Here is a 21,289-nt window from a genome sequence, read left to right on the forward strand (position 1 = left end):
TATCATGTAACAACCAAAGAAAGCATTTGCATAAATAAACAATACTCTATTAAGTAAGAAGCTCTTATATCTTGCAGAAAATATTTCCTATTACGTAACAAACATCTGTGTCTTGAAGTTTCTAGTGTCCGGACCGATATTTTAAGGTGGTGGGCCCTTTTTGGGACAGGACCACCCTAACTAGTTTTTACGTTTAATTTTTCATTTCCCAGTTTAATTATTCAATAGCGAAACCAATTTACATAGTTGATTTATATTTTAATTCTCAAATATTACATTTAGTAATTATAAAATTACTGTCATATCCACACATAGGCTTATATTTTCAAACTCTCCAACGTCCAGCTTGTTGTTCCACGGGGTACCTGGTGGTCCCACTGGCTAACTTGCTGTACATTGGAACTATAAGCAACAATTTTGGCTTCATAATGCTCATTTAAAAAGGACATCAATTGTAAAGCTGTTATGCCTTTAACCTGCCAGAGGCATGGATTTTTAACATCATGTTTCATGATTTGAATCTGACCTGACTGGAGTAGCAAAAGCTTAGCCTGTAGATCCTTGGACTGTTTTGCATTTATCCCATCTAGGTAGCATATTTCGCCACTAAATTCAGTCTCAGTGACACGAATAAACATACCTATAACAAAAACAATTCAAAGCGGTAAGTTTTAACCAGATTATTGGCCAAAAGGCTGGGTTATAAAATTTTTTTGAAAAGTTAATTACAAAAACTAATAATTTGTATTCCAGTGTGCCTGTAAAATCTGAAATGAAAAGGAGACTTCATTCTCTCTCTCTCTCTCTCTCTCTCTCTCTCTCTCTCTCTCTCTCTCTCTCTCTCTCTCTCTCTCTCTCTCTCTCTCTCCTCTCTCCCTCTCTCTCTCTCTCACTCTCTTTTTTTTTTAAGTTACTCAGGATATGTCACTACAGTTTTAAGGAGGCTGTATCCACTAATAGTAGAAAGGTAAGAAAATTGTAAAAAACAATATATTTAAATGTATGCAGTAAATAAAATCTCCCATTAGTCTAAGTTTGGGATTTCAATATTTTTCCTTTTTGTCCTTTCTTATTATCTTCACTTGTTATTTAAACGTAATACTTTGCTATTGAAACTAAAAAAATAAAAAAATAGGTCTTAAACGATCCACTAAGACGTAGCAGAGCAGGAGTTTTTACTGAAGTCGGCTATTTGGTGTCGGGTAGGGGCTCCTTTTGATTTAGACATATTGGCTTGATTTCCTCTTTTATTAGAATAAAAACTATGAGCAACGAAGTTCACTCTACACTTTTAAATCATTAATTGCCTTAACTCTTAGTCCCTACCCCTTTTTCAATTTGTAATTCTGATTGGCATCTTTATTGATCAACATGCATCTTCAATGTTTTGCACTTTCAATTTAAACATTAAAAAATTATTAAGAGTTTAAGGAATAAAAATCAGTATATGTATATATATATATATATATATATATATATATATATATATATATATATATATATATATATATATATATATATATATATATATATATATATATATCAGTAAAGTACAAATTACGTCTTGTCTTCGCAATTTATTGGGGGTGTCAGCCCTAACCATGTTAATTTATGCTCATTTTGAGTTTGACTCGGTTATTTATTGCAAGTTCTGTTCGTTTTGGGTTTCATTTATTTATTGTTGGTGATTTGTGATATTCTTACGTTTGGAAGATTATATAACTTTGCTTTTCTTTGAAAAACTTTGTGAAATTTTTTTTAAATTTATTTCTGTTCGTTTGTTATTGACATAATCTTTTTCATGAAAAGACAAAGCAATGTTTGAAAACTTTTTTTTTAAGAATACATAGCTTTGCCTGCTATCTGTATGTTTGAGAAAATTTTTCAGCAATTTTGACAAAATACACCCTTTTTAAAATCTAGACATATATACTATTGTTTAATTTAGCTTTACATCTTCTCAAGTTGACCAAAAAAATGAAAATCGATATTTTTCCAGAAAATTGTATCTGTGCTCTTTGACAATATGGATAAGCCTATACTCTTTTTGTTTAGCTATATTGTAAAAACAGGAGTAGTAATAGTAGCAGCCTTGAAAATTTCAACTTATTACCCTCAGTCAATCTTGCAGTATTGCTTAGGTGTCTTATTGGAAAATACATACATACAGTGTCATTTTATTGATTTTTCAACGAAAATTTAGTTTTAAAGCATAATGGACGAATTGCATAACTGTGGGGGGTTGACACACCGAATATCCTTTGAGACACTGCTACTAAACCATTTAGCTATGCTGAATAAAATGGCTAGCTCAAAATTTTGATAGGTTTTGTTTGAAAAATTAATAGAGTTGGAAAGACGGCTACCTGCCTTCCAATCAATGTCGAGTCCCAATAACTTTTAATTACGGATTTTAACTTAAGGATTATTTCTTAAAAATCCTTTTTTATTTTTGCTGAAGGAAAATCGAAAGATCAAAACAATCTGGTAAATTTGTAGTGATTTACTACATCTAAATTGATATTGCAACAAAAATAAAACTAGATCCGTCAGATTCCTTGTCTTATACTGTTTTAGATACGATGATGATACTATGCACTATACATAACATACTAAATATGCACTATTTACACTATACTATGCAAACTTTAGCCACTAGGCTGTTTTGGGGCACATTTTCCTAAATACTCATTCAAAGAATCCATGCAAGTGCATCCAGGCATACTAAAATTAATAAAGTTTTAATTCAAGCGTCCACTCTACGATTTCTGACACTCGACTAAATCAAAACCAAAAGAAAACCGTATTGCTAAATACATTTTAAATGTTTTTGCTTTTTTGACTTTAACAAAATAACAATTATTGACACTTTAAAGAACAAATATCTTATATTATATATATATATATATATATATATATATATATATATATATATATATATATATATATATATATATATATATATATATATATATATATATATATATATATATATATAATTTTAACCCTAACACGTTACATGTTACAACCATTTACTCAGGGAATCTGGAGGGTTATATAGTCACCAAACCTGTAGCTATTGGACCTTTGAACTATGTTGAAAAAAAAAATGGCTATCTCAAAATATTAATCAGACGACTTTGGGGGAAGGGTGACAGTCCAATCTTTTTGGTCATTTAATAAGGGCACTAGCAAACTTAATTTTCGCTTGAATGGGCAATTAAACATCTCTCTATGATGTTGTGTCTTTTTATAAATAAAAAAACTAGTTTTTTTAACTGAAAGTAAGGAGCGACATTAAAACTTAAAACGAGCAGAAATTACTCCGTGTATGAAAGGGGCTGTTCCCTTCTCAAGAGCGGGGCGTTGAGAAGGGAACAACGCCCCGTTGTTCCCCTTTGTTTTTTTCCGAGAAGGGGAAAAAAAAATAACACGCACCCGTGATCGGTCTTCTAGCAAAAAATACGAAGTTCCACATTTTCCTAGATAGCAGCATGAAACTTTAACAGTAGGGTCTCTGATACGCTGAATGCGATGGTGTGATTTTTGTTAAAATTCTATGACATTTAGAGGGTGTTTCCCCCTATTTTCCAAAATAAGGCAAATATTCTCAGGCTCGTAACTTTTGATGACAAAGCCTAAATTTGATGAAACTTATATATTTAAATTCAGCATAAAAATCTGATTCTTTTGATGTATCTTTCAGTATCAAAATTCCCTTTTTTAGAGTTTCGTTTACTATTGAGCTGGGACGCTCCTTACTACAGTTCGTTACCACGAACGGTTTGAAAATACTGTTTTAATAAACAGTGTCAACTTTGACAAAATCTCAAAAATTTAATAATCAAAATGTTACTTTTCATAACAACGTAGCGTATCTTTCCACGTTTTAAAGTTCAATATATTTCGCTTAAATTACAGAATTTGCACTTTTACAATAAAAAGTATATTTATCAATTTTCAATCCTGCTACTATCTATTTATTACACGGTCGATGTCTACCTCAATATTTAGGTGAAAGTTTATAATGGTTAGTCCTGTCAGTCTAGAGTCGTGTCAGTTGAGAGCTCTTCGTTAGTATTTCCTCTTCTATTCATCCAAAAAAAATTGAATAAAGACCCAAATCGTCAGAAAAATATAAACTCTAATAAGGATACATGTAGGCATTTCCTTCAAACTAAGTATATGAGTCGAAATACTTCTTAAAAAACAAATTAATATGTGTTTGCAATTTTTTGTATTTGATAGGTATAGATTGGTTATTTAAATTCTCAGGGTTTCAAGCTGTAGTAGATTTCTAATTTTTTTTTTCAATTTTGAGATTTTCATATATTCAATTCAAACGTTTAAATCTCGATACATCTGTTGAGCATAAATATAAAAATCTGAAATTTGACTCAGATTTTGCATTAAGTAAAAGAATTGTCCTGTAAGAATTTTGATTTATATACAGCTCATCTTGGAAATATGATTGGATGGAATGAATCAAAATAAGTATAAAAATCCTCGGCGGTATATACAGCAGTTTAGACAGTTTTATGGACAAATATATGCAACCCCTATACAAGAACATAACTATATTTTGTGATTGGTTGGTGTTAAGAAGGTGAGAATGTAATGTTGTAGTTGCATTCCATTTCTTTGGTTAACTCAAGCTGTACGAATTACCACTTTTTATTAACATTTTATTAGTAAATGTTTGAAAAAGATGCCAGTCTTCTGATTCAAAATGAGAATTCAGAGACCCATCTATACCAGCTAGATAGAAAAATAAAGACATAGTTATTTGACTTCTTTTGTAAACAATTTTTCGAAAATTTATTTTTCTTAAATGATTACTCAAACCTTAGAAGGAGTATTTCGACTCATATACATAGTTTTAGGTATATACATACACGAACTTTTATTGAAGTTCTAAACATTTTGGCCTTTATTTTAATGTTTTAGGATGAACAGAGGAGGTGATATGTCATATATTGCAGAGCTTTAATTAGATGAAAAGAGGCAGTAAAGTGGTCACCATTTCCCCACCAAAATCCAAAAGTTAAATTAATAATGTTTGGTTTTACTTTCAATTACTTTCAATTATACTTTACTTTCAATTATACAAATCCCCTGGTGTCTCGATACTCAACAATAAAATTATCTGCCTCTCTAGTCTCATACCCATGGAGTGAACGATTTACTGGAGCACATACATCATTGCAACATCGATACGCAAAAACAGCAGCTTGATAATCTCGAATCTGACCAATGTTAAGCACTCGTAATTTCTTAAAACATGACGCGGTATCATTCACATTTTCTACATAATTACCAAGAAGACGTACTGTTTTATTCTGTAGGATCTGCACTCTTTTAAAATTTGCATAAAAATTACTAGACCAAAGGACACAACCATAAGAAATATAAGGCGCAACAATGGTGTGGTATAATAATAAAAGAACTGGTAATGGTAAAACATGCTTTAATCGACGCAAAATTCCCAAACCTCTAGCAACTTTAGCTGCAACAAGATCACTATGGTTCTTCCAAGATAGATTACAATCAAGCTGGAACCCCAAATAACGCACTTCATGTAGTTGTGACAGAGGCCTGCCGTTAAAAAATATCTTTTTATCAACACATGGAGGCTTACCAACTCTCCTATAAATCATAAAATTAGTTTTATTAACGTTTACTGACAAAAGGCTCAAACTTGTAAATACAAAAAATGCCTTTAATACCCTATTAACTTTCAACAACAAATCATCGACAGATTGACTAGACATAGTTAAAGCTGTATCATCCGCAAAAGTCGTAATACAACACTCGGGTAAGTAGAAACGCATTGAATCAACATACACAAGGTACAGAAGTGGTCCCAAAACAGACCCCTGAGGTACACCACACCTCACTTGAAAAGGAGAAGAAAACACATTATTTAGTACAACTTGAATAGATCTACCACTTAAAAAACTATTAAACCACTTTAAATAATTACCACGAACTCCAAGTGATTGCAGACGTTTGAGTAGCATATTAAAATCCACTGTATCGAATGCTTTTCTAAAATCGATGAAAACGGTCAAAGGGATTTCACCACGTTCAAAGCATTTATTTACAGAATCACAAAGGGGATGCACGGCATCCGACGTCGAGTGACCTTTCCTAAAGCCAAACTGGTTTTCACTTAACATCCCCGTTTTCATAAGGTGATCATAAAGCCTTTTATGCTCAATTTTTTCAAATATTTTCGAAAACAAGGGTAGGATTGATATGGGTCTATAATTTTCAATTTCTAGCTTAGAACCACCTTTGTGAAGGGGGATTACTTTTGCCCTTTTAAGCGCATCAGGGAATATACCGGTTTGGAGGGAAAGATTGATGATATGGACTAGACATGGCATTAAATAACACATCACTGACTTAAAAGTTTTCAGATTAATGCCATCAATCCCTGCTGAATTCGATTTGATTGTTTTCACAACCTTCAGAATTTCATCTCCAGTACAAGGCGGAAATTCAATTTCATTTCCGATTCCTCTATCATCCACAAATTCATCTTTCATTAAATCATTATTAAAGTTCACCAACCCTTGCGCCTGTACATTTTGCCCAACACTTGAAAAAAACTCAGCAAATTTAGTCGTGATACTTATTTCATCATTAACAAATTCACCTTGAATCAGTAGCGAATTAGGTGGAGCTTCTTTCTCCCCTCCGAATAGGTCATTAATAACTTTCCAAATTCTTTTAGTATTATCCTTATTTAAACTCAATTGGTTGGCAAAGTATTCTTTTTTAGCCTTTCTTCTCATAGAGTTTACTTTGTTGCGTATTATTTTGAATTTTTCCAGTTTAATGGCACATCCACTATTTAAATATTCAACATACGCTTGATTTCTCAAATCTGACACTTTAAGAATTTCAATAGTTATCCAGGGCTTCCTGGGTTCACGCTTACGGGGTTTCAAGAATTTCACTGGGCAAGTCTTATCATAAATTGGCTGTACGACCCCCATCATACGATCAAATGCACCAGAAGCGTTATCTTTCATAACCATAATCTCACTAAAATCAATGGTAATCAACTCTTCACCAAACCTCTGTAAATTCACCTTTTTCAATGACCTAGTCATTACTTTTTTTATTTTATTTCTTTTTATTCGACCACAAGGTACCACTCCAACAACTGGGAAATGGTCCGAACAAGGGTATAGAACCACATCGGCATAACTACGGTCCAGATACTTAGAACCAACAAAAATATTATCAATAAGAGTGGCTGAATGACTCGTAACACGTGTTGGAATATTTACTACGGGGAAAAGATCATGAGCAACCATCAAATTAAGAAAATCAAAATTCGCTACATTCAATGTAAGCAGATCAAAGTTGAAATCACCCATACAAATAAAATCTAAACCTGTCCGAGACACCTCACAAGCAAGCTGATCAAACCCATGTTCAAATTCTTCCCAGCTAGCACTTGGTGGCTTATACACAACACTAATCAAAAATTTACTACTTCCCATATCTAATTCCAGGCTAAAACTTTCGAATTTACCCTCTATCCAAATATCAATATCATTTCTAACATGGTATGTCAACGACTTAGAAATCAAACACGCAATTCCCCCTCTATAAAGTGACGTCCGGTTTTTAATCTCCAAATTATAATCTGGAAAAGAATACAATGAGAGAGAGTGTTCCTGACTCAAAAAACTTTCGCAAATACCAATAAAACTAACTTTACCTTGAGAATCCGAGAGAAATTGCAACACATCCTCATAACACGTGGTTAGGTGGCAATTCCAGGCACATAAACTCAATAAATCCGATTCCACGGGGTTTATCTGCGAACATTGAACATAAACACTGTTTCTCAACTGTTTAAATTTAACTTGGCTCATACAAGGTTCAATATCATTTGCTATTTGTGCCGACAAAACCTGTTCAAGGAGAAAAGGTCGGCTCATTAAATCATCCAGTATAGACGCAGCGAGAGTAAATGAAATCTCATACCAAAACAAATCTCTCTAAATGGAAAAAAAAAGCAAGAAAGAAAAAATGGACATAATAAAACAGAAAAGAAGAAAATATAAGCAAAAACCCTACAACAAAATAAACAAATGTAAAAAAAAACACTAATCATAACATATGAAACGAAGTAACTAAATACAGTCGATAATAGAACGGATTTTCATGACTGTTGACCCTGCACTAGGCTTGGCCAAAATTTGACCCTGATCAGACCAAACATTTCGTTGACCATACTTGTCTTTCGCTGCGTTCAAAATGTCCCGGCGACGTTTAGTTAGAGACTCCTATACAAAAACACCAGTTGAAGCAAGTTTAGCTTTTGCTTTAAACACTCTACGGGCCACATCTTTGCGAGAAAATTTAACAACGATCGGAGCAACTCTAATAGACCTTTCTTCATGCTGTGTAGTCGGATTATTCAATCGGAGACGGTATACATTAATCAAATCAGAAGAGGAGACGTCTGTCACAAACATTTTGCTATTTATAATGCGAGATATTGTCGTACGAGTGTCTTCACCAGATAACTGCTTTACCCCATGAAAAACAAGACTATCGAGTAAGGATTCTTGATCATAATCATCAAGCTTCTTTTCTATTCTACTAATCCTCTCCTCCAAATTTTCAATTTGATTTCTCAGACTACTTAGAGTCTGCTCAATTTTTACAAACTTTGGATTAAACTCGAGTGTTACTGAGTCAAAAACCTGGCTGACTATCAGTTCAGTAGCCTCTTTCAGTGACCTTGGGTCTTTAAACTTTTCAGTCACTTTCTTTGTTATATTATCCAGCAGATCACTTCTTGTCTTCTCTAGTTGGGCTTCAGTTGCAACTAATTTGTCGTAAATTGGGGCAATACTTGAAGAAACTGAGTTAGACCCTAATTTATCACTTGCTTTCAGGGCTAAAAAAGTCTTAGAAAGAGAAACTTCGGGGGTATTATCAAGTTCCACAATTGCTTTTTTGACAGCAGGTGTGGATGAATCTATCGTTTTAGGGTTATATTCTTGAAGATTCGCTTCTATTAGCCTAAATTCATCATGACTACCGTAACAAAAGACCAGATAAGTGGGCTTTCCGTACGAATCCTTTCCTATTTGCAAAATTCTCACAGGCAATAGGGGGTAGTTCTTGAATTTAGCTAGCGCAACATCAAATTGTTTGAAACGCTGCATCTTTAACAGTATCTTATTTTTAGAAATCGATAAACAGAGCAAAAAGACTTATCTTTATGTGAGGGCCGAGCCTCCCTATTGCATCCAAGTGGATTCAAATCTAACCTGTATAAAGTCGGCCTAAAAGACTTTCCTTCGTATCAGTGAGCAGTGCACTTTCCAAAGAAGGCCCACAATTTGCCAATTCCACAATAAATAATCCTCCAAAAAATTTCAGTCCCAATTTGCAAAACTTATTTCAGTAATTGCAAGTTATTTCGTAACAGCACATTTAATTCAAAGCAGTAGCTAGCTCAGATCATGAACAATGTGAAAAGATAATCCGATTAGTTTATATGTTGTAACCTTGAAAACTGGTTCAGTACTGAACCAGTTAAGATCTGATTACCCGTTCGTAAGTTACAAATACCTCATTTCTTCTAATTTTTACGAATTAATCCCCCCCCCCCAACTCCCCCAAAGAGAGCGGATCCGGTCCGGTTATGTCAGTCACGTATCTGGCACTTGTGCTTATTCTTCTCACCAAGTTTCATCCTGATCTCTCCGCTTTAAGCGTTTTCTAAGATTTCCGCCCCCCAGCTCCCCCCCAATGATGCTAGATCCAGTCGGTATTTAAAAAAATAGATCTGCTTTACGAAGTCCTTCTAGATATGAAATTTCATAAATTTTTTTCAAATTTTTCAGAATTACCCCCCCCCCAAATAGAGCGGATCCGTTCTAGTTACGTCAATCATGTATCTAGGACTTCTGCTTATTTTTCCACCAAGTTTCATCCCGATCCCTCCACTCTAAGCGTTTCCAAGATTTTAGGTCCCCCCCCCAACTCCACCCGATGCCACCGGATCCAATCTGATTTAAAATTAGCACTCTGAGACACGATTTCCATCTAAATATCCAATTTCATTTAGATCCGATCACCCGTTCGTTAGTTCAAAAATTTTTCCAATTTTTCTGATTTAACCTTCCACCCACTCCCCCCCCCCCCCGAGATGGTTGAATCGAGAAAAAAACAATTTCTAATTTAATACGGTCTGGTTCCTGATACGCCTGCCAAATTTCATCGTCCTAGATTACCTGGAAGTGCTTAAAGTAGCAAAACCGGGACAGACAGACCAACAGACCGACCGAGAGAATTTGCGATCGCTATGTGTCACTTGGTAGATATTAAGTGCCATAAAAACAATATTAAGGTATTACAAAACTAGCCTAGTTTTGTTTTATAAAGTAATTAAATTAGCTTAACTTATTTTTCCGGTTATTTAATCAATTAAAAACAAATAAGATTATCAACTCATCTTTTTAAGAAAAAGAAAAAAAGTATATAATTACAGAGCTAAGAACTCATATGGCACTTGTGAAGAGGTCGGAAGAGTCAAGAGCCAAGAGCTCATATGGTATGACCTCTTGCAAAATTCTAAGAATCAATAAATTGCTTTAAAAGGAAAATCAGAGGCTTAATTCCGGTTGGGATTTAGAATAAGAGCTCTTGAGTCACGAGGTCCTTCTAAATATCAAAATTCATTAAGATCCGATTACACACTCGTAAGTTAAAAATAACTCAATTTTTCTAATTTTTCCTCTCCCTTCAGCCCCCCAGATGGTTGAATCGGGAAAAACGACTTTATCAAGTCTTGTACAGCTCCCTGATACGCCTACCAATTTTCATCGTCTTAGCACGTCCAGAAGCACCAAACTCACCAAAGCACTGAACCCCACCACCTAACTCCCCCAAAGAGAGCGGATCTAGTCCAGTTACGTCAATTACGTATCCACAAAATTTATAAGCGTTTTCCAAGATTTCCAAGAACTCCCCCCAGTGTCAACAGATCTGGTCGGGATTAGACATAAGTTCTTTCTAAATATCCAATTTCATTAAGATCCGATTACTCATTCGTAAGATACCTTGATTTTCACGTTTTCCTAGAATTCCGGCTTCCCCCTCCAACTCCCTTTAATGTCACCGGATCTGGTTGGGATTTAAAATCAGAGTTCTAAATCACAAGATCCTTCTAGATATCAAATTTCATGAAGATCTGATCATCCGTTCGTACGTTACAAATACCTCGTTTTTCTAATTTTTCCAAATTACTCCCCCCACCCCAACTCCACCAAACAGAGAAGATCCATTCCGGTTATGTCAATCCCATATCTAGGACTTGTTTTTTATTTTTCCCACCAAGTTTCATCCTGATCCCTCCACTCTAAGCATTTTCCAGGATTTGAGGTTACCCCCCCCCCCCAACTTCCCCTTCACCGGATCCAGTCAGGATTTGAAATAAGAGCTCTGAGGCATGATATCCTTCCAAATATCAAATTTCCTTAAGATCCGATCACTCCGTCGCAAGTTAAAAATACCTCATTTCCTAATTTTTCAGAATTAACCCCCTCCCCCAACTTCCACAAAGAAAGTGGATACATTCCGGTTATATCAATCACGCATCTAGGAATTATTTTTATTTTTCCTACCAAGTTTCATCCCGATCCCTCCACTCTAAGCTTTTTCCAAGGTTTTAGATCCCCCCCACCTCAATTCCCCCCAATGTCACCATATCCAGTCGGGATTTAAAATAAGAGCTCTGAGACATGATGTCCTTTCAAACTTCAAATTTCATTATGATCCGATTTATCCTTCTTAAGTTAAAAACACCTCATTTTTCTAATTTTTCAGAATTTTTCCAACTCCCCGAAACAGAGCAGATCCATTCCAATTATGTCAATAATGTATATAGGACTTCTGCTTATTTTTCCCACCAAGTTTCATCACGATCCCTCCACTCTAAGCATTTTTCAATATTTTAGGTTCCCTCGCCCCAACTTTCCCTTCGCAGGATCCGGTCGGGATTGTAAATAAGATCTCTGAGATAGGATATCCTTCCAAACATCAAATTTCATTAAGATCTGATCATTCCTTCCTAAGTTGAAAATACCTCATTTTTTCTAATATTTCAGAATTAGCCCCCCCCCCCAACTGCCCCAAAGAGAGCAGATCAATTCCGGTTAAGTCAATCATGTATCTAGGACTCGGGCTAATTTTTCCAACCAAGTTTCATCCTGATCCCTCCACTCTAAGCGTTTTCCAATATTTTAGGTCCTCTCCCCCTCAATTTTTCCCAATGTCACCGGATCCAGTCAGGATTCAAAATAAGAGCCCTGAGACACGATATCCTTCCAAACTTCAAATTTCAATAAGATCCGATCTCTCTTTCTTAAGTTAAAAATACCTCATTTTTCTAATTTTTCAGAATCAACCCTCCCCCCCCCAAACTCCCCCACACAAAGCAGATCCGTTCCGGTAATGTCAATAATGTATCAAGGACTTCTGCTTATTTTCTCCGCCAAGTTTCATCCCGATCCATCCACTCAAAGCGTTTTCCAAGATTTTAGGTTACCCCCTCCAACTTCCCCTAATGTCACCAGATCTGGTCGGGATATAAAACAAGAGTTCTGAGACACGATATCCTTCCAAACATCAAATTTCGTTAAGATCCCGTCATCCGTTCGTAAGTAAAAAATACTTAATTTTTCCTATTTTTCCGAATTGACCAGCCCCCTACTCCAACCCCCCCCCCCCCCCCGTCTCAGATGGTCAAATCGTAAAAAAGATAATTTAATCTAGTCTGGTCCCTGATACGCTTGCCAAATTTCACCGTCCTAGCTTACCTGGAAGTGCCTAAAGCAGCAAAACCGGGACAGACCGACAGACCTACAGACAGACAGACCGGGAGACCGACAGAATTTGCGATCGCTATATGTCACTTGGTTAATACCAAGTGCCATAAAAACAGAAACAGACAGCCAAAAAAGTAACGATATCAATTTCTTCACCTCGGTGTCATAGCAAGACTCGAAAACATAACTTTTGACAGTAAAATAAAGTGAATATTTTGCCTTTCAGCCCCGTTGTGACAGCACAATCCTGAAATATCATTTTGACGGACAAAAGAAGTTAGAATTTTAAATTTCCCCTCCTTGTTTTTGCGAAATGAAGATTTTCGCCTCACAGTTGGCTTTTCTGATTCAGAAAAGCCATGGAATCTGATTCACAGATTCCCTTGATAAACCTAAATTTAGTTAAAAACTGTTTGGCGGGATACGACATAAATAAAATCTAACAGAGACCGCACAGTGACAAAAACCTTGTTTCAAACTTGTTTGCATAAAAGGAACAGTCTCAATAATTAACAAGAGCTAAGAGCTCATATGGCACCTGTGACTAGGTCGGAAGAGCCAAGAGTCAAGAGATCATATGGTATGAGCTCTAGCAAATTCTAAGAATCAATAGATTGATTTAAAAGAAAAATCAGAGGCTTAATGCCGATTGGGATTTAAAATAAGAGCTCTGAATCACGAGGTCGTTCTAAATATCAAAATTCATTGACACCTGATAACCCACTCGTAAGTTAAAAATACGTTAATTTTTCTAATTTTTCCTCTCCCTTCAGCCCCCAGATGGTCGAGTCGGGGAAAGTTTCATCCCGATCTCTCCACTCTAAGCGTTTTCTAAGATTTCCTGTTCCCCCCCCCCAACTGCCACCAATGGAAACAGATCTAGTCGGGATTTGAAATTAGAAATCTGAGACACGAGTTCCTTCTTAATATTAAATTTCAATAAGATCTGGTCGCCCGTTCTACGGTAAAAAATATCTCAATGTTTCTAATTTTTCCAAATTAACAACCCCCAGCTCCCGCAAAGAGAGCGGATTCAGTCCGGTTATGTCAATCACGTATCTAGGACTTATTCTTCCCACCAAGTTTCATCCCAATCTCTCCACACTCAGCGTTTTCCAAGATTTCCAGTTTCCAAGATTTCAGTTTCCCCACTATAATGTCCGCGAATCCAATTCGAGTTGAAAATGGAGCATCTGAGACATATGATCTTTCTATATATCAAGTTTCATTAAGATCTGATTACCCATTCGTAAGTTACAAATACCTCATTTTTTCTAATTTTTCCGAATCACTTCCCCTTCCCTACCTGGCTCCATCAAAGAGAGCGGATCCGGTCCGGTTATGTCAGTCATGTATCTTGGACTTGGACTAATTCTTCCCACCAAGTTTCATCCTGATCTCTCCGCTTTAAACGTTTTCCAAGATTCCCAACCTTCCCCTCCCCCCAATGACACTAAATCCAGTTGGGATTGAAAATGAGCGATTTCCAAGATTTTAGGTTCCCCCCACTCCCCTAAATGCTACCGGATCTGGTCGGGATTTATAATAAGAGCTTGGAGAGACGATATCCTTCCAAACATCAAATTTCATTAAGATCCGATCACCCGTTCGTAAGTTAAAAATGCATCATTTTTTCTGATTATTTTATTTAACCGCCCCCCCCCCCCTCCTTGGTAGATACCAAGTGCCTTAAAAACTTATTTAAACCTTAACTATTAAAAACAAATTACAAAAAAAAACTTTCGTCCCACCCAAACCAGAGCAAACGGTCCCAACCACAAATCCAACACCTCTTAAGGAAGGGCGCACGCCCCCCGCGCACCCCTGGATCCGCCACTGCTCACTCTTGTTCCAACCCCTGTACCCACAAATTGAATAAATGCTGACAAAAGAACACAAAAAAAAACAAAAAAAAAACAAAAAAAAACATGGGAAACGTACACAATAGTGTTCTTAACATGTCTCCTTCTCAACAGCACCAATTCTAGGCTAATATCCTTTGTAGTTAAATCGATTTCTACAAACGAATAATATGGAAAAATAATTGAAATGTATACGATTTTTGCTACCAATTTCAGTATTATGGGAGGGGTAAATTACATTAAAAAGCCACGAAGAATTATATAAGTAAGTGTTTTAGGATTTTTTTTTAAGTTGTTTCCGGATTATTATAGTATTTTCTTTTGGGTATGCCTAACGGTACACAAGTACCTTATTGATCTCTTCGGAAGGTATTTTGAAGAGCCTACCTCCACTCCGTCTTCCTCAAAAGGGTGCTACCCTTAGATGACCTGTTATTATCTTAGCTATGCCACGGCATGATCCGGGAAACGATCAAAAATAAAAAAAAATAAAAATTTGCAAGAAAGAACATATGTGAAAAAAAAAATCCTTGTCCTTCCCGTACATTCTTCTGAATTGTGCCCCTTTTCTTGTAAAAAAGACTACGGGCAATCCCCGACCAAAATTCAGAATCTAGCCTGCGGACAGTCGCTTGATTTGCCAATTTTATTTAATATCCTTAAAGGGCCCTTAAAGTAACTTCCTTTTCCTTATTACACTACTTGCTTATAGAAAATTGACTCCCAAAATATGCTCAACAGGGTAATGTGAAAAACTATAAATTTACCTAAGCCATTAAGTTCTGGTTTGACCTCATGATCGGTAGCACAAACAAGGGCCGGGGGGAGGAGTGGTAATTTTTTAGTTTCGTCACAAGCTATATAAACTGGAAATATAGCACTTTTAGTCCATAATATAGTCCACTTATACTTCATAATATAGCACTTAGAAATGCTAATTATAGAGGCGCATCCCTTTCTGGTTGACCCTCCTCATTCATGGGGCAAAATAATAATGCGTAAAGTGGGCTTGCTTATTACCTATAGGGCGAAGCGTATTAAACTCGAAAGTTTCTCGAAAGTGAAAGTGAACAAACTTGGATATGAGCATTAATGGTTGCTTGAGTTTTTTAATTATCTTTGGACTTTCCACTTTACAAAAATGACGAGTGATAACTGGAATTACTATTAAAAATATAATTTCATTTATATTGTACAACCCCAACTTTTCCTTTGGCTTCAAAACCCTGACCACTTTACGCATTTTTAGTTTGCCCAATGAAGGAGGAGGGTGAACCAGAAATGGATGCACTTCTAGAATTAGCATTTCTAAGTGCTATAGTGTGGAAACTATGCTGCTTCGCAGTAGTTTCCACTTTAGACGGCTTATGACGAAACTAAACCATTACCGGAGGAGGTGCACCCATTTCAAAAATTAACTTTTTATATTTTCAAAGAAAATTTCTTTTTCATTTGAACAGAATTCGGAAAATCAATACTTTCATGTTAATTTGAATTGATTTACCACATTTAAAGGGAACACGCTAATAAATTATCAAAGTAGAACTACTAGATTATTTTTTTATCATCTTGCTATTACCACGGTTGTTTTTCGTACAATTCCCCCCCCCCTCTCTCTCTCTCTCTGATGGCTAAGATATAGCACTAGGATTTGTGCCAAGAAAAGGGAAGATAGCCCTTTTGGAAAAGCCTAAAATAAGGCATTTTTACAATAGAACACTTTATTAGACACAAATATATAAATTTATCTTAAAGAAAAAACTTACATGCCTAGTGCATACTACAGCCACTAGGCTGTTGTTTACATATTGACCCTCCCCTCAAATATCTATGTAAGAGCATGCTAGCCTATAAAAAGTAATCTCACCTAAACCCAATCTTTAAAAAATTTAATGCCAACTCTCCAATTTCACACGCTCGACTAAATGAAGACCAGCTCGCATTACTATGATTTATGACGAAATGCATCTGCAACGCTAAACAATTGTATTCTTTCTACACAGTCAAAACAAAATCAAATGGGTTTGGTAGGGAGATTTTCATCTAGATAAGTGTGACATTACCAGCATTTTAGATATGTCAGCACAATCATATCATATAGCAGGAAATCAGACAGTGAATCAGATAACAAACAAAGGGAGACACTGTTTTATTCCCCATTTAAATGTTAGGGGCTCAAAATTTTGGATATTAATTAAATGATTATTAGTTTTAGATATTTTATTTTATTAGTATTAAGTAGAGGGGGCAGTTTGCCAAGTTTTGTGAATAAATGAAAGTTTGTTTAAAATTTGCCTGAAAATTTTTGGGAGACAGGGAAGGGGGCTCTAATCAAGATTTTGCTGTGGTCGCAAGAGAGGTCAGAACCACCACTGATTATTAGGAGGGGTGGCTTGTAAACAGTAGTGACAGTAGTAACGGCAATTACTATATTTAGAAACACAATTAAATGAAAAATGGATGGCTAGTAGTCTTACTGTTATGCTAGAATTCTACCCATTTTAAACTCAAAGGATTATTGCAACCACTTGAATCTTTAAATTAAATTTGGAAATTTATATGAATTTAAATTCACCTGCTTCAACTTAGATTAGGCTGAAAAGTTAGTGCGAATAGTTAATACCGATTTTACATTAGCTCTTAAAAAATCAACTTAAATTATGTGAAATTTCTTAAGTTACGAAGATATTTCCCGCTAGTACGCAAGGATGGGCCCAGGAGCTGATTTTAAGGGTACGTGTCCCTCTTCCTCAGAGGGTTAAAATGTACACTAATTAAAGAGGTTGAGGGGCAAAAAATGATAGACGGGAGTTTGTGTTCTGCTAGTGCCCCCAAAACTAATTCTGTATCCGCCCTTGCAAGTACTCCCATTTGGAAACTCTATCCCATAAGACTTAAACAATAAACTAGTTTTATAAGCAACAAGCGTTAATTTGGAAATTGATAATTCAAATGATAATAACTTTAATTCTGCGTTTTGAGTTTTAGGGTCAAGGCATTCATCCCTTCCCAAGGTTGAAAACAGCCCCCCCCCCCTCACACAAAATATACCCCTCGAAAATCACTCACCTGATAATTCCCCCAAGATAATTTCAGATCTTCATTAAAAGGTCAATAGAGAGTTCTTTTCACCTGTTTAAGTAAGAGAAAATCCTAAAGCATTACCTATAGTAAAGAGTCATAACAGTTTAAAGTATTAATATTAAAAAAAAAACCAAGAATATCCATTTAGTAGATTAAAAATCAGTAGATTACTTAATATTAGAAAAAATAAACATTCCCTTTAAGCTATTTTTTTATAATATCCAAAAAATTTTTTTTTAATCGACAATATGTTCTTTAAATCATACTTAAAAAAAAAAAATAAAGAAAAAACCACATGCCCCTGAAGGGCACAAGATATGAAAAAACTGGGGTTCATGATATAAGCTTAGTGGACGATACCCAGTACTTAAAAAAATACATATATTAAATTTGAACATTTAATACATATATTATGTATTAGAAATGTAGATTAATTATATAATATATAATATAATATTATATTATATTATATAATATATTATAAATATATATTATATATATAATATTATATAATAGAAATGTAGACTAATATATATTCCGTACTGATTCTTTGTAAAAAAAAAAAAAAAAAAAAAAGGCTTGAAGTAACTGCGGCTGTACATGACGTACATCAAAAATGAAAAACCATAAAAAATATTAAGAAAAAGACAAAACCAAGCGAGTATGATTCTCAACCATTCAATAATTCCGGGTCGAAAAATAACCATCCTTATGTTTGTCATTTACCTAGCATATTTTTTCATCTTAAAATTTTCGTTGTAATAATATTCTAAAGAAAAAAAACACGAATAGCCTCTGGTGGGTCTGTAAATTTTTAAAGTACCATCAGTTAATCCATAGGCCCTTTGCAGAAGTAATCTTTGTCTAACAAGCTTTTTTGGACCCACCAAATCAGTCAATTCGTTACTCTCACTATCTACACAAAAAGGATTAGAAAACCCTGCCAAAAGCCAACAGAATATTACAAAATAATGTGTCAAATGCCAGGATCTAATTCATGGCATCTCAAATGCAAGCATCTGGCAAAGCAACGTCGCGGTTGCTACGTATATGAGAATCAGGCAGCGCAAAAGACAACTTCTGTTACGAGACGTTCCATTATATAAAATTACGAAGTAACATCAAATTTAATATATGTATTAAATTTTCTAATCGGGCCTACAGTACCGGGTCTATGCACTTTTGGATCTAAACTCGGTTTGGCAGCCTAAAAAGCCTATATATTGATAAATTGAACCCTTATGGCTCTTTCCAACCATATAGGATTGCCTATATAGACCCATATTTAGAGCCATAGAGCCTATAAGATTGGCTCTTTTGAACCCTATAGGATTTGCTTCTGACTTAAACAGGTGAGTAGAACTTTTAATTAGCTTCCCGGATTATACAGGGGGAATGGGGGAATATGGAGGGGGATCATCCAGGAGAAATTTTTCAGGGGGACTTTTATTGGAAGAATTTTCAAGCGGGGGTGGATTTTCCAGGTAGGGGGTTGAGAGTAACCTTTGGAAAATAGGTACATAAAATAGTAAAATAGGCTTGGTAAAGCAAGGAAAAAAACCTTGATTTACCCAAAATGGTAAGAACTGGTCACTGGAGGGTCTTAGGGAGGGATGAAGGGAGCACTTAACCTCGGCACAAAAAAACAAGGAGTACAAATTTTCCAACAAATAATCTAAAAATTATATTTATTTTTTATATTTTGAAATTTTACTAATAGAGTTGAGAGAAGAACTTCAAAAAAATTAAAAATGAATAAAACATATAAATTAAAATAATTTATTTAAAATAATTACTAATAGTTAAATAAAATAAACAACAAATAAAAAAATTAATTATTAATTATTTAATTATCTAAAACTAATTTTGTTATTCAATGAAAATGTATTTTTAATTTGGCCTGAAAATTTTGTGGCAGGCAGGGGAGGGGGCCCTGATCAAGATTTTTCCCCGGCTTAAAAGTTACTAGAACCGCGAGTGGTTCTGGTCCGACCTTATGTTCAGTGGCAAAAACGGGGGTGAATAAGGGAGACTTGTCCCCATGTAAAGAATTCTGCCTTTGGATTTTTTCTTTAAAATCCTTTTTTATTTTTGCTGAAGGAAAATGGAAAGATCAAAACAATCTGGTAAATTTGTAGTGATTTACTACATCTAAATTGATATTGCAACAAAAATAAAACTAGATCCGTCAGATTCCTTGTCTTTACTGTTTTAGATACGATGATGATACTATGCACTATACATAACATACTAAATATGCACTATTTACACTATACTATGCATACTTTAGCCACTAGGCTGTTTTGGGGCAAATTTTCCTAAATACTCATTCAAAGAATCCATGCAAGTGCATCCAGGCATACTAAAATTAATAAAGTTTTAATTCAAGCGTCCACTCTACGATTTCTGACACTAGACTAAATCAAAACCAAAAGAAAACCGTATTGCTAAATACATTTTAAATGTTTTTGCTTTTTTGACTTTAACAAAATAACAATTATTGACACTTTAAAGAACAAATATCTTATATATTATATATATATATATATATATATATATATATATATATATATATATATATATATATATATATATATATATATATATATATATATATATATATATAATTTTAACCCTAACACGTTACATGTTACAACCATTTACTCAGGGAATCTGGAGGGTTATATAGTCACCAAACCTTTAGCTATTGGACCTTTGAACTATGTTGAAAAAAAAATGGCTATCTCAAAATATTAATCAGACGACTTTGGGGGAAGGGTGACAGTCCAATCTTTTTGGTCATTTAATAAGGGCACTAGCAAACTTAATTTTCGCTTGAATGGGCAATTAAACATCTCTCTATGATGTTGTGTCTTTTTATAAATAAAAAAACTAGTTTTTTTAACTGAAAGTAAGGAGCGACATTAAAACTTAAAACGAGCAGAAATTACTCCGTGTATGAAAGGGGCTGTTCCCTTCTCAATGCCCCGCTCTTTACGCTAAAGCTTGACTCTTTCTCTCAATTCTACTTTATTAAACAGTAAAAAACTTAGGTGTAAAGAGCGGGGCGTTGAGAAGGGAACAACGCCCCGTTGTTCCCCTTTGTTTTTTTCCGAGAAGGGGAAAAAAAATAACACGCACCCGTGATCGGTCTTCTAGCAAAAAATACGAAGTTCCACATTTTCCTAGATAGCAGCATGAAACTTTAACAGTAGGGTCTCTGATACGCTGAATGCGATGGTGTGATTTTTGTTAAAATTCTATGACATTTAGAGGGTGTTTCCCCCTATTTTCCAAAATAAGGCAAATATTCTCAGGCTCGTAACTTTTGATGACAAAGACTAAATTTGATGAAACTTATATATTTAAAATCAGCATAAAAATCTAATTCTTTTGATGTATCTTTCAGTATCAAAATTCCCTTTTTTAGAGTTTCGTTTACTATTGAGCTGGGACGCTCCTTACTACAGTTCG

General features: G+C 34.9%; 1 protein-coding gene across 1 annotated transcript in view; it reads right to left on the bottom strand.

Annotated features, from left to right (window-relative positions):
* LOC136042394 (uncharacterized) overlaps window positions 1-16,625 on the bottom strand; it is a 50,939-nt gene extending 34,314 nt beyond the window's left edge. The window contains exon 1 of the mRNA XM_065727374.1: window positions 16,599-16,625. The gene's annotated coding sequence lies outside the window, so the exon portion shown is untranslated. The remainder of the gene's footprint in view (window positions 1-16,598) is intronic.
* Between the last annotated feature and the right edge of the window lie 4,664 nt (window positions 16,626-21,289).

Source organism: Artemia franciscana, unplaced genomic scaffold, assembly GCF_032884065.1.
Source record: "Artemia franciscana unplaced genomic scaffold, ASM3288406v1 Scaffold_1224, whole genome shotgun sequence".
Taxonomy (NCBI): domain Eukaryota; kingdom Metazoa; phylum Arthropoda; class Branchiopoda; order Anostraca; family Artemiidae; genus Artemia; species Artemia franciscana.